Source organism: Acomys russatus, chromosome 15 (assembly GCF_903995435.1).
Source record: "Acomys russatus chromosome 15, mAcoRus1.1, whole genome shotgun sequence".
NCBI lineage: Eukaryota > Metazoa > Chordata > Mammalia > Rodentia > Muridae > Acomys > Acomys russatus.
The window spans coordinates 26,812,543-26,825,074 of NC_067151.1; positions in this window are offsets into that span (position 1 = coordinate 26,812,543).

The following is a 12,532-nucleotide window of genomic DNA, read 5'->3' on the forward strand; positions in this document are numbered from 1 at the left end:
TTCTAATGAGATGCACATGAAATATTCTATAAATACATTTCCATGTACCCATTAAACAGTTGCAAGAAATATACATGGGTTTGTATGTATTTATATAAAAAGAAATTTTATGTAACTATCTCTGAATAATACATAATACATGCACATATCCATACATAAATACACATACACACATATACCTATAACACACATTCATAACATTAATAATTTGCTAAAATCAACATTCAATTCACTATCACTAAATGGGTCTAGTTTCCAGCATTTATAACCATACATTGAAGAGTATCAATGATATATGAAAAAGAAACTATTTAAAATCTGGCTTGAAATAAAACTCATGACTTCTTAGACTTTGGAGACAACATGTGGTCCTATCATATTTTGTATTATCATTGTCAACTACACTTGTATCATTAAAATTCCTGTAAATCTGTGTATGTTATTCTTAATCTACAGCTCTATTTCTCTTCTGATATCTCATTGAGAAAGATTTACTTCTACAAACAATATTAAATACTCATCTAAAAAGTATATTTCATCCAACTTCTTTCTCTTTTTCCTCTGTTGGAAATCACTGCCTTTCTTCCAGTTTCTTCGCCTTATATTTTGACCATTGCAAGCTTCCAGCTTTTTAAAATATTTTTATTATTTACATATATTTATATTGTTACACATATACACAATAAACTACTTATAGAAAGAAGATCCAGGAAACAATCAGAAATTATGTAAATATTGCATTATTACTGTTTTGGCTATTTGTACTTGGCATCTTTGAAAAAAATCTTTTCTATCTTGGTGTGTCTAAAATTCTGAATGTTAATCAATATCTATCATATCTCCTTATTATCAACTTAAAACATTTATCTAGACCTAAAAACATCTTAACCCTTAAACACCTAAGCTTATTGTAGAACTAAACTATAAATAAATAGGAATAAAATTGATTAACTGATTATACCAGGAGTGCAGACTAAATGAGGGCTTTCTAAATGAGAATATGACAGAGGCAGTTTACTACCTGAAGAGTCACCCAAAATTCTCTATAATGTTGGAGCATCTTCTTCAGTCTTCTGGCTCAATATATCTGAACAGACATTTTTGTGAGGCAGGAAATATCGAGGACTTGCTTACCCTGTCCTGGCAGAGTTTGGTCATCAATTCTGCCTGCATCCAAGCTTATCCTTCTGTAAGCAGAATTCTGTCTGTGGTAGAAATGAGAACATTCTTCCCAGTGGCTTGTATGCCACATTTGCCATCTCCAAAGAAGGTTCTTTCATGCCTATCATCCTCTTTGAGGTAGGCTGGACGTTGCCAGGAATTAACCTGTCTCGTTGTCAGTGAATCTTTAAAATAATAAACATTTTTAAATGCCATATTCTGTATGTCTCTGAGGTTTTCTAAGACCTTACCTAATTATTTTATCTTATCTTTCTATAGAATCATATACTCTTATGAAAAAATAGACTAGTAATTGATATGACCATGATTTGATGAACTAAAAATTAACTTGTATATCTTATTTATTCTAAACAGCCTGCAATAACACTTTTAAAGTATTGCAAGTAAACCTTGTATTATAATTGGGTTATATTAGGGTAGAAGTACATATAATGTATGTGAAGAATAACCTTAAAATTGAATTCTATACTGCTGTATCTAAAATTAAACTTATTTTGAATCTACATACAAAATTCTATACCAGTGAGTTAAAAATAACTTTGTGACTGAAAATTGATGTATTAAGTTGAAGAGTCGATTTGCTAATCTACTTTTTGTCCTATCTTCCCTATATATTTCTATATCCCCCTTCTTCTTTTCAACCCCTATCTCCAAACCTAAGAATGTAAGATAAAGGAAAAGAGAGACACCCCTTAGTCCAACCTTGTTTTCTCTCTAAATAAGATCAATAATAAATTGTTACCAACTCCCATTGATAATAACCCTCTATAGTCCAAGAAAGTAATTAAAAACCAGCCTGACCCCTGCCCTTAAGGAATCAGACCTGATAGGCTTCATTCCTCTCAGCATGCTGGACACTGACATCCTGCATCCTTCATGTTCCAGCATCAAGTGCTTCAGTTGCTGTTCCTCACCGGAAGAAGAAAGTTCTCAGGAAACCTCAAAGAAAGCTTCCAATTGCAATTTGTCCCGCATTTCAGACTGTCCCACACGAGACTCTAACCAAGCCTAGAATTTCTCAACATTTAGAAGCTGGACCACAAATGCAATTCCTAGCTTGTTTAACCATTTCTCCAATTTTGTTTGGGCCCCTACAAAGGAATCATTCTTCCCAAGTCAGCTAGGAGAAACCTCAAGAGAGCTTCTGACTTTCAAAGGCAAGTTCTTTTGATCTGTGACCTTTATTCGCTTCCATCACAAGCTTGTTCTCTAAAGCAACAGTTCACATCCTCACCAACAAGTCATGGGGCACAGTGAACTAGCATCTACCCTAATACTGCTGGAGACTATACACAAGGATATGGTTGCTGGCTTAAGTGGGTTTTATGTTTATCTAGCCCAAACTTGGAGCTAATTTAAGCCCCTCTTCTTATACATTCTGCATTCATAGAACCAAAGACTATGTTCCCTCCTGGCTTTCCTCACTTCTGATTCAGGCCTAGATTTTGTTTTCTTCATGAGAAACTCTTTCTGTTTTTCTTAACTAATTCCTTAGGAAACTGTAGAGAAAAAGCAACCTCCTATACTTTGGAAAGAGCAGTTTACCTACTAAATTTCCTTTCTATTCATACTTCACTGCAGTCCCCAAGACTAGTGGGCGTATGTTCAATAGTTTACTATCTCCATAGTGTTTCCTAGAAACATCCTGAGTACACCAGCGCCGAAGTCCAGCCTTGCATTGGATGTCCTAGAGTCCTTTTTTAATTTCTAAGAAGAAATCGACTTAGACTAAATTGCTCCCTGTCCCTCTTTCTAAGCTAGCCTGGTGATATCCTACCAGTGGCTTTTCTTTCTCATTCATCATATGCATCAATTGTTCTTTCCATTTACATATCAATACAAACTTCATCTAATTATCTATTATATTCAGTGTTATAAAAAAAAACCCTATATTTGTTACTCTTCATGCCTTCTCCAGCCATTTTATTTTTCCATTTCTGCTACATTAATTCACACAGAATATAGAATACAACTTTATCTTGATTTCTTGCATGTATTCTATTTACTTTGACTACAAAGCCATCTTCTTTAGCCAGCTTCAAAAAACTCTTCACCATACAGTACATAACTAACACATTTATTTTATGATTTAATAGAGTATATATTAGTTCTTTAGTTTTGCACTGAATGTGTGTGATAGACTTGTTTTCAAGTCTGTGGTGCTAATGGAACATGATAGAACCTTTAAGAAGTAGAGCCTGATGAGGATGTTAGGTGATATGGGGAATTGCCTCTAGGAAGGATGCTGTGTCTTAGCTTCTTTCTTTTCCTCTCTCTGTATTCTATGCACCATGAGAAAAGCAGTTGCCTCTGCCATGATACTTTTCTTTGACATACATACCAAAGCAACAGGAGCCAATGGAGGCCTACTGAAACCTTGAACCAAAAACATGTTTTCTCTATTATAAAAATATCTAGTACTTTATAAAGACAATGGATAAATTTTTTTCTTCCATACATTGCACATTTCATTTAACAATGTTGTAAACATACACACGTGCACACACACACACACACACACACACACACACACACACACACACACACACCTCTGTAAATTCCTAACCAGCTTGGTATGGAGAGCTAAAAGGCTTTCATTTGCTTGTGTATAATATTGTCGTTGACCGTGATATATTTTCCTTGTGGAGCTGTGGATTTAACCAAGGATAGGACCTATTCTGCCAGGGCTTCCTGCAAATGAGCTGCACCTAGTCTTTAATTGAGTGTGATTCTTAATGAATTCACGATGGTGAACTGTCACATATATGTCTCCATTTGTGTTCTTGTGACTGCTTCCAGAAAATGAGTATGCTACTTTTTTTACATTCCTATTGCTAGAGATTCAGGGACCAGGAAAATATCTATGGTGAATAAATAAATGAATTAGCATCTATTTTTGTGAAGGATGATGTGATTCACTGGCACTAATGAAAGGAAGTGAACCATCATCAAAATATACACTAATAAATTTTCATGGAGAGTTATAAACATTTTACTGACTGCGTTCTTGTAGATAGGTTGAACCTGAGGCTGCCTTCCAGTTCATATCTGTCACATTGTCTGTGAAAAAATTATCATATAAGATTGTTTCTGAATTAAAACGTGACCTTAGGCTGTAGGTATTGTTGAAGATAAACACAATCCTCATCCTATATTAAAATCATATTTCTTTTTATTTCAATTTTAATGTATTTTTATTTTTATTCTATTATTTGTTTAAAATATATTTTATTAACTTATTCACATTACATCTCAATTTTTATCCCATTCCTTGTATCATCTCATTCCTTCCACCCTCCCATTGTCCCCTTACCCCCCTCCTCTATGACTGTGACTGAGGGGGACCTCCTCCTCCTGTATATGCTCATAGGGTATTAAGTCTCTTCTTGGTAGCCTGCTATCCTTCCTCTGAGTGCCACCAGGCCTCCCTATCCAGGGGATATGGCCAAATATGTGGCACCAAAGTTCATGTGAGAGTCAGACCCCACTCTCCATTCATCTGTGAAGAATGGTTAGATCTGGGTAGGTGTTCAAAGTTTACTGCATGGATTGTCCTTGGCTGGTGCCATAGTTTGGGCACAGACCCGCCCATCATAATGTTCTTCTTGTAGGTTTCTAAGACCCTCTGGATCCTTCTCTTTCCCTATTCTCCCATGCTTCTCTGATCATAATGAGTAGGTTAACCCAGAAGCAGAAAGAGTCAAATGGTATATACTCACTTATATCTGGACACTAGCCCAAGGGGCACATCCCATGAAAGTCTTCACTTACCAGGAAAGTGGGTCAGAAGGGAGGACATCCTATTGGGACTTTAGGTGAGAGAAAAATTATATTTCTACTTTTTTACTTGATGCATCCCTTTGGACATCAGTATTCACCCTATGGAAATAGTATTTGTAGGATATTTTTCATTTGTCTAAATAGATTAAAAAAAAACAAGTGTCCCTATAAAATATTAGCATGAAATGTTAAATTCTTTTTTTTTTAATTTTTTATTAATTTATTCTTGTTCCATCTCAATGGTTATCCCATCCCTTGTATCCTCCCATTCTTCCCTCCCTACCATTTTCCCATTATTCCCCTCCCCTATGACTGTTCCTGAGGGGGGATTTCCTCCCCCTGTATATGCTCATGGGGTATCAAGTCTTTTCTTAGTAACCTGCTATCTTTCCTCTGAGTGCCACCAGGTCTCCCCCTCCAGGGGACATGGTCAAATGTGAGGCACCAGAGTACGTGTGCAAGTCATACCCCACTCTCCACTCAACTGTGGAGAATGTTCTGACCATTGGCTAGATCTGGGTAGGGGTTTAAAGTTTACCGCCTGTATTGTCCTTGGCTGGTGCCTTAGTTTGAGCGGGACCCCTGAGAAGCATGGGAGAATGGCAAAGTAGAAGGATCCAGAGGGTCCTAGAAACCTACAAGTAGAAATGTTAAATTCTTTTTCTCAATTGCCAATTATTATGTGTGACAGCTATATTCAAATTAACATATTTTGCCTTATGAAGAACTGGGGCCCATCATTGTCCAGTATTCTTTAATAAGTCCACTGATTTTCTGTTGAAAAGCTGAATTTGTTTTTGAGGTTTCTGTAATTCAAGATATCATGTATGTCTTTGTAGAAGTGGTGAAATGTTTTATTCTCTCGAGTTTAAAACTATGAAATTTAAATTCTGTTAGTCTTCATATTCGGGTAGGTACTGTGGAAAAGTACAGAGGTCTGTGACACTGGCTGGGCTTTCAGGGCAACTGAAAGAGTGCAATGCTTCCAGTTGTCTGTCACAAACAGTGCACAATACATAATAATAAGTGATCTGGGAAGTATTAGACAAGCGTATTTCACATGCATTTTCAATTGGTACCCTAAAAATATTGTCATAAAAGGGCCACATGGAGATTCCCCTGAAATCTATGGGATGCACCCTGGAAAATGTCGCTAGAGAGTTGGAGGTTAAAGCAGAGGCCAGAGAGTAGCTATGGCGGTGGAGTAAGGGGTATGGGGTGTGGGGTGGGGTGGGGGTCTACTAGAGTATGTCTTCCCTTAAAATGGAGACAAGGCATTCTAGTAATCCCAAAATTCAAACAAAACCCACACAGGCACAAAATGATGTTATAAAATTTCATATATAATGGTTTTATTACAGAGTATAACCAACTCCCAAAACATCAAGATTTACAGAAATTATTGTATTTAAGGTATACAGGAAAGTTCAAATATTGCACATTAAGAAGATTTATACTGGGTGTCTAATAGCAAATCACTATCATTGGAGAAAATTCCTCCTTTTGTTATCCTGCCACAAGGATACATAATCAGGTTGTATGAAAATACACAACTAGACAGTGACAGTCTTTTGCAAAGATGTGTGATTTCCCATCACTAAACCAGGAAATGTCAGCATTGGCCTAGAATATTACAGATGTGTCAACTTTGGAAGACTACAAACAACAATCTTGACCAATAAAGGTCAATTTACAAAGAAATGTTAAATTAAAAGGTGAAAATAACAGAGTCTTTTTAAAAAATCTCAGATGTCGTAGATATTGAATTGAGTATAACACAACAGAGTGAACCACTAGCATTACCCTCTCTGCTAACACTGTAAGAATATCACCAACTCCAATAATAAACACAATAATTAGAGGATTTGCTGAAAAATATTCAAGACAGTATAACTTCGGATTTTCCATCTGTACATCTGAGGAAAGTCAAGAGTGTAGAGGTCTATTGTGTCTGTCATTTTCCTTCATTATAAAGGATTAAAGGTTTTATATTTCTATCTCTACATACATATGTGAGAGATCGACAGAACCACAAAGAAAAACAGGGAGAAATGAAGAAATAGCATATAGATAAATGTGTAAACGAAAAATATTTCTTGCAAATAAATTCCAAGTTTAAAACTTGTGACAGGAAACTACTGAAAACAAATTCATAACTTGAAGAAACATATTTTAGTCCCCTTTCTTCCAACTGTTTCTTTTTCTTGGTAATATGTGTTAGTAACACCTTGTTTATCTACTGATGTATTTGATCTTCAAAGTGCCATAAGATACAAACCACTTCTATGTTGGGAAAAACCCTTCTATCCATAGCTATACCTTTTTATGACAACAGAAACTTTATGTATTCTTCTGTAGGTTTGGTGTCAAGCCACTGGTGTTTCAGAACAAGTACTCTCCAAGGAAATCAAGAAATGTAGCACTGTGATCAACTGCCTCTCAGATTCTTGGTTATCATCTATAGAAAGAATGGCTATAGTGCACCTGGAACTCTTCTGAGCCGTTCACTACTCAGGCATCTTCCACACCCCATATAGTGTTCTTTAGGATCTGTGTCGTGTGTGTGTGTGTGTGTGTGTGTGTGTGTGTGTGCGCGTGCGCGTGCGCACACACACATGTGCATGCATTTGCACATTCAGGGACATGTTTTTGTATGGGAGGGGCATTCATGTGTGAGCACGTTCAGAAGGCCAAAGTATAGCTCTTCGGGAGCCGTCAATTTTTGTTGATGATGGTGGTGGTGATGGTGCATATGATTTTATTCTTGGAGACAGGAACTCCATCTGACCTAGGATTTATCAAGTAAGCTAGGCTGAACCAGCAGTGATCCCCAGGTATCTGATTCTGTCCTTTCAACTCTTGGAGTTTATGTACATCCTGGGATGCAAACATGGTTCCCCATGCTTGTGAGGCAAGTGCTTTGCCAATTTATCTTTCACTCCAGTGCTTTTAGTTTGTTTGTTTTCACTTGTCATACCAATTATAACACATTTACCTACGACATTCTTTGTATTCTCCGGCACGGTTTCCATTCTGTCATTAATTTACTTGTTTTTATCTCATGTTACGCTGGCAATAACTTTGATTAGTTTTCTAAAAGACCCAAATAGTGAATTTACTTCCCATTTCAGTGTCTCTTCTGAAATGTTGTCCCTTCTGAGATATCTTGTGTCCTCAGAAAGAACCTCAAAGCAGAACATTATCTTGACCTCTTTCTTCTATCTAATTTCTCAATGTTTTCCCACTGTCAGGTTGCAGCCTGTCTCTTGTGCCACATGGGTATTTCTTGTCATCGATTGAGTAGCCTTGCTCTATATTACCTAACAACTAACATGGCATCTCAGATCAGAGCTAATAACACTCCTTAAGAAGCTGCTTTTTGCTGTTGTCCTGAGAAGAAACTTCCTAAGTGCCCTTGTTATAGGTGATGCACATAGTTTTATAATGGAAGACGGAATGATGAAATATTTAGGGTCTGAGATAATGGTGCAGAGACAATATCTTTGGGTCAAAATATACATACTCCATCCTATTTCAGGATCTCATGTTCAAAGTCAGATCTGAAATATAGCATTGGTTGATCCTCTGAGATGGAGCACTAACATGTCTGCAGAACCCTGCAGCTCCAGTGTGCTACTCAACCCTGTCTATTCTTCCACTTCAAGAGAGAAAAGCCTCTTTTCAAGTGAACAAAATGTCACTCTGACTCTTTATTCTTTCACTGATGATCTTCAGCTTCACTTTACGCCTGCAGTCTCAGAAAGCAACTTGACACTAATCAGACAGTGCTACTGGTTTGGGAGGTTTTGTTCACTTGTAGCTTCAGATGCTTCCATTTTCCCACTTTCTAGAGCTTTCTTCTCCCCAATAACATATTTTCCGAGGCTACACTGTTGAAGCATTTGTCTGGGATTGCCCTAATTTAACCTGTGGTTCATGTACAATTGTGAACAGCTCTTTCTATCATTCTGAAGATCCTATACATACACAAGAAATGTACAGCAAGCTGCATCTACATTCATGGCTGTGCTTACTAGTCTCAGGATCGTGACAGAACACCTGACAAAAGTATCTTCTTAAAATGTATTATAATTTACTCAGATTACACCCTGACTGTTATCCCCTCACTCTAATCTTCCCCCTTGCTATCCTCCCTCCCTGTTCTGCCCTTTCCCCTCCCCTAGACCTCTGACAAAAGGGGACCTCCTCCCCCACCATATCAGTTCTCATCCTGATAGCCTGCTTCAGCCCTCTGTGACCCATAGGACCTCCAAACCAAGGGGAATTATCAAATCAGGGCACCAGAGTTCATGTCAGAACCAGTCCCTCCTCTCACTACAACCACAGAGAATGAGCTGTCTGTCCATTGGATAGATATGAAGAGGGGTTCTAGGTTTACTGCATGCATTGGCCTCATAGATTGAGGTTCTAATGTTCCTACCATTTCTCTTTTGTGGAATAGCATGAAGAGTATTGGTATTAGCGCTTCTTTGAAGATCTAGAGAGACTTGGCACTGAAACATTCTGGCCTTGCAATTTTTTTGGTTGGGAGGATTTTGATGACTGCTTCTGTTTTCTCAGCAGAAATAGGACTATTTAATTTTTTTTTCCTGATCCTGATTCAACTTTGGCAAGTGGACTCTATCAAGAAAACTATCCATTTCATTTAGATTTTCATATTTTGTGACCTATATGTTTTTGAAGCAAGACCTAATGATTCTTTAAATTTCTCCGGTGTCTGTTATGTCTCCCTTTTCATTTCTGATTTTGTTGATTTGAATAATGTCTCTCTGTCTTTTAGTTAGTTTGGCTAAGGGTTTGTCTATCTTGTTGATTTTCTCTTAGAACCAGCTCTTGGTTTTTGTGATTCTCTGTTCCTATTTTATGATTCCAGCCCTGAGTTTGATTATTTTTAGCTCTCCACACCTTTTGTGTATTTCTACTTCTTTTTCCCCCATAGGACTTCCAGACATGTCGATAACTTACCATAATGAGATGTTTCCATTCTCTTAATGAAGTCACTTAGTGCTATGATCTTTCCTCTTATCACTGCATTTAATGTGTTCCCTAAATTTGGCTGTGTTGTACCTTCATTTTCATTAAATTTTGGGAAATCTCTAATTTCTTTCTTTATTTCTTCCCTGACCCAGTTGTCATTAATTAGAGAGTTGTTCACTTTCCATGTGTGTAAACATTTTGTTATTTTTGTTGCTGTTGTCCAGCTTTAGTCCATGGTGGTCTAATCAGATACAAGGTATATTTCAATCTTCTTGTATCTGTTGAGGCTTGCTTTGTAACCTACTGCATGGTCAATCTTGAAGAAGGCTGTTAAGTGCTAAGAAGAAGGTATAATCTTTTGTGTTTGGGTAAAAAGTTCTGTAGATATTTGTTAGGTCCATTTGATTCCTGGCATATGTCAGTGTCATTATTTCTCATTTAAACGCTGTATTGTTGACATATCTTTTGGTGAAAGAGGTGTGTTGAAGTCTCCCACTGTTAATATATGTAGATCAATGTGTAGTTTAAGTTTTATTGTTTCTTTTCCAAATGTGGGTACCCTTGTATGCGGGGCATAGATATTCAGAATTATCATGTCATCTTTGTTGAATTTTCCTTTGATGAGTATGAAGTGTCCTTCCTTGTCTCTTTTGGTTAATTTTGGGATAACTGGATTCTGGATATTCCATCTTTGGCTTTTGTTGTTTGTGTTTTTAAGCTGGCCTTTAATCATCTTGCTGTTCCTTGCATTGGGTGGTAGTTTCCAGTATCCTTCACTGGCCGTTGAGTGCAGCTTATAGGTGAGTAGCTATAGGTTGTGATTCCTCACCTGTGGGGATAATGGAGCCCTTATGGTAGATCAAGCAGATGACCTCGGTTCAAATTAAGGAAGTCTCCATGGGCAGAATGACCTGAGGTCAGATGCACCTGTGTTCCACAATGTAGGGTCTCCTCTGAGCTAGAAGGTCCAGGTATAGACACCTTGTGGCCTACAGCTTGGTCAGAAAAAGAGAGTGATGGTGCTCTTCTCCTGCAGGCATGAGGCTAAGATTTGGAGACAAATTATATGTATGTACCTGCTTGGACCTGAGAAATCTCCATGGGTTGGCCTTCCTGACCTGAAGTCAGATCCACCCTTGCTCCACACCTTGGGGTCTAACCTGGGCTAGCAATACCACACACTAGCGCCCTGCAGCCCACAGTTCAGTCTGAGACAGAATGGCAGTAAAGTGTGGTAGCCTGTGTTTGGCTGGACATTGGGGACCCCTGGGAGCTTCTTTTGCTTGCCTGGGCCCTGGAGCCTTCTATGGATTTGCTAGGTGATCAAAGGCAGATTCACCTATGCTCCACATCCTGGGGTCTCCCTTGGGCTAGAAGATCCAGACTTTGGTGCCCTGTAGCCCACAGTTCAGTCCAAGACATGGAGTCCAAGAAGTAGAGCACAAATGCACTCACAGGCAGGCATCCAGACTCTGGGGACTAGACACCTGCCTACAAAGACCCAGGGACTCCTCTGTGGACTAGATGGATGGCCTGAGGCCAGACCCACCTGTGCTCCACACAGTATGGGCCCTTCTCATCCAGGGCACTCCAGCTCTGATGCTTTGTATCTCCCAGTCCCTTGGCTCAGCCCCATCAATCAGACATAGTGTGTGATCAGAACCACCATCTTGGATCACCCAGTCCCTGCCCCCCATCTCCAACCCAGAGATTTCTGGCCATTGTTGTGGGAAAGCCTTGTTAGAAGAATCCATGGTGGCAATGGCTGCTCATGGAAAGAAGGAGAAACAATTTAGAACTAGAAATAGAGGCCACCAATCCAACAATATATCACTTCTCAAAGATTTCATAACTTCCATAAAAAGTTCCCTCGCACCTGGGGACTAAATATAAAACACAGTAGCTTTGGGATAATTTCAAATACAAACTATAACAGCTACCTTTTGTGTGTACTTTCCTCTTAGCATAGATATATGCTTTTAACACTCCAGGTAATAAAGCTATTGTTTAAACTATATTTCAGATCAGAAAAATTTCTTAGGAACATTGTCTCATGTCATTCAAAGCATTTTTAACTCAAAGTTCTAAAATAAAGAAACCAAGAATGAGAGGGCTTCAATTGTCATCAGAGGATTGTCAACTGATGGGAGCAGTTGCAAATACTCACAGCAAGAAACAAGGTTGAGCCAAGAGAACCCCTCAGAAGATGGGGAGGAAGGACTGTAAGACATAAAGGGTACCACAAGATACAGCCCATGTAAGAATTAACTAAACAGGTCTCTTAGGGTCTCATAGAGAATGAAGAGACAAACACAGGCCCTGTATGGGTCTGAGCTACATCCTCTGCATATACCTTATGGTTGCATAGTTGGTATTTGAAAAGAGGTGGAGAGTTTCTGACTCTTTTGCCTGCACTGGGGACCCTTTTTCTGCCACTGGGTTGCCACATGTAGTCATGCTATGAGGTTTTGTACCTAGTCTTAATGTAACATGTTAGGCCATCCTCGCTGAATATCCCTGGGAGGCCTGGTCTTTTATTTCCCTTTTCTTTTTCTTTTTTCAAGGGAGGCAG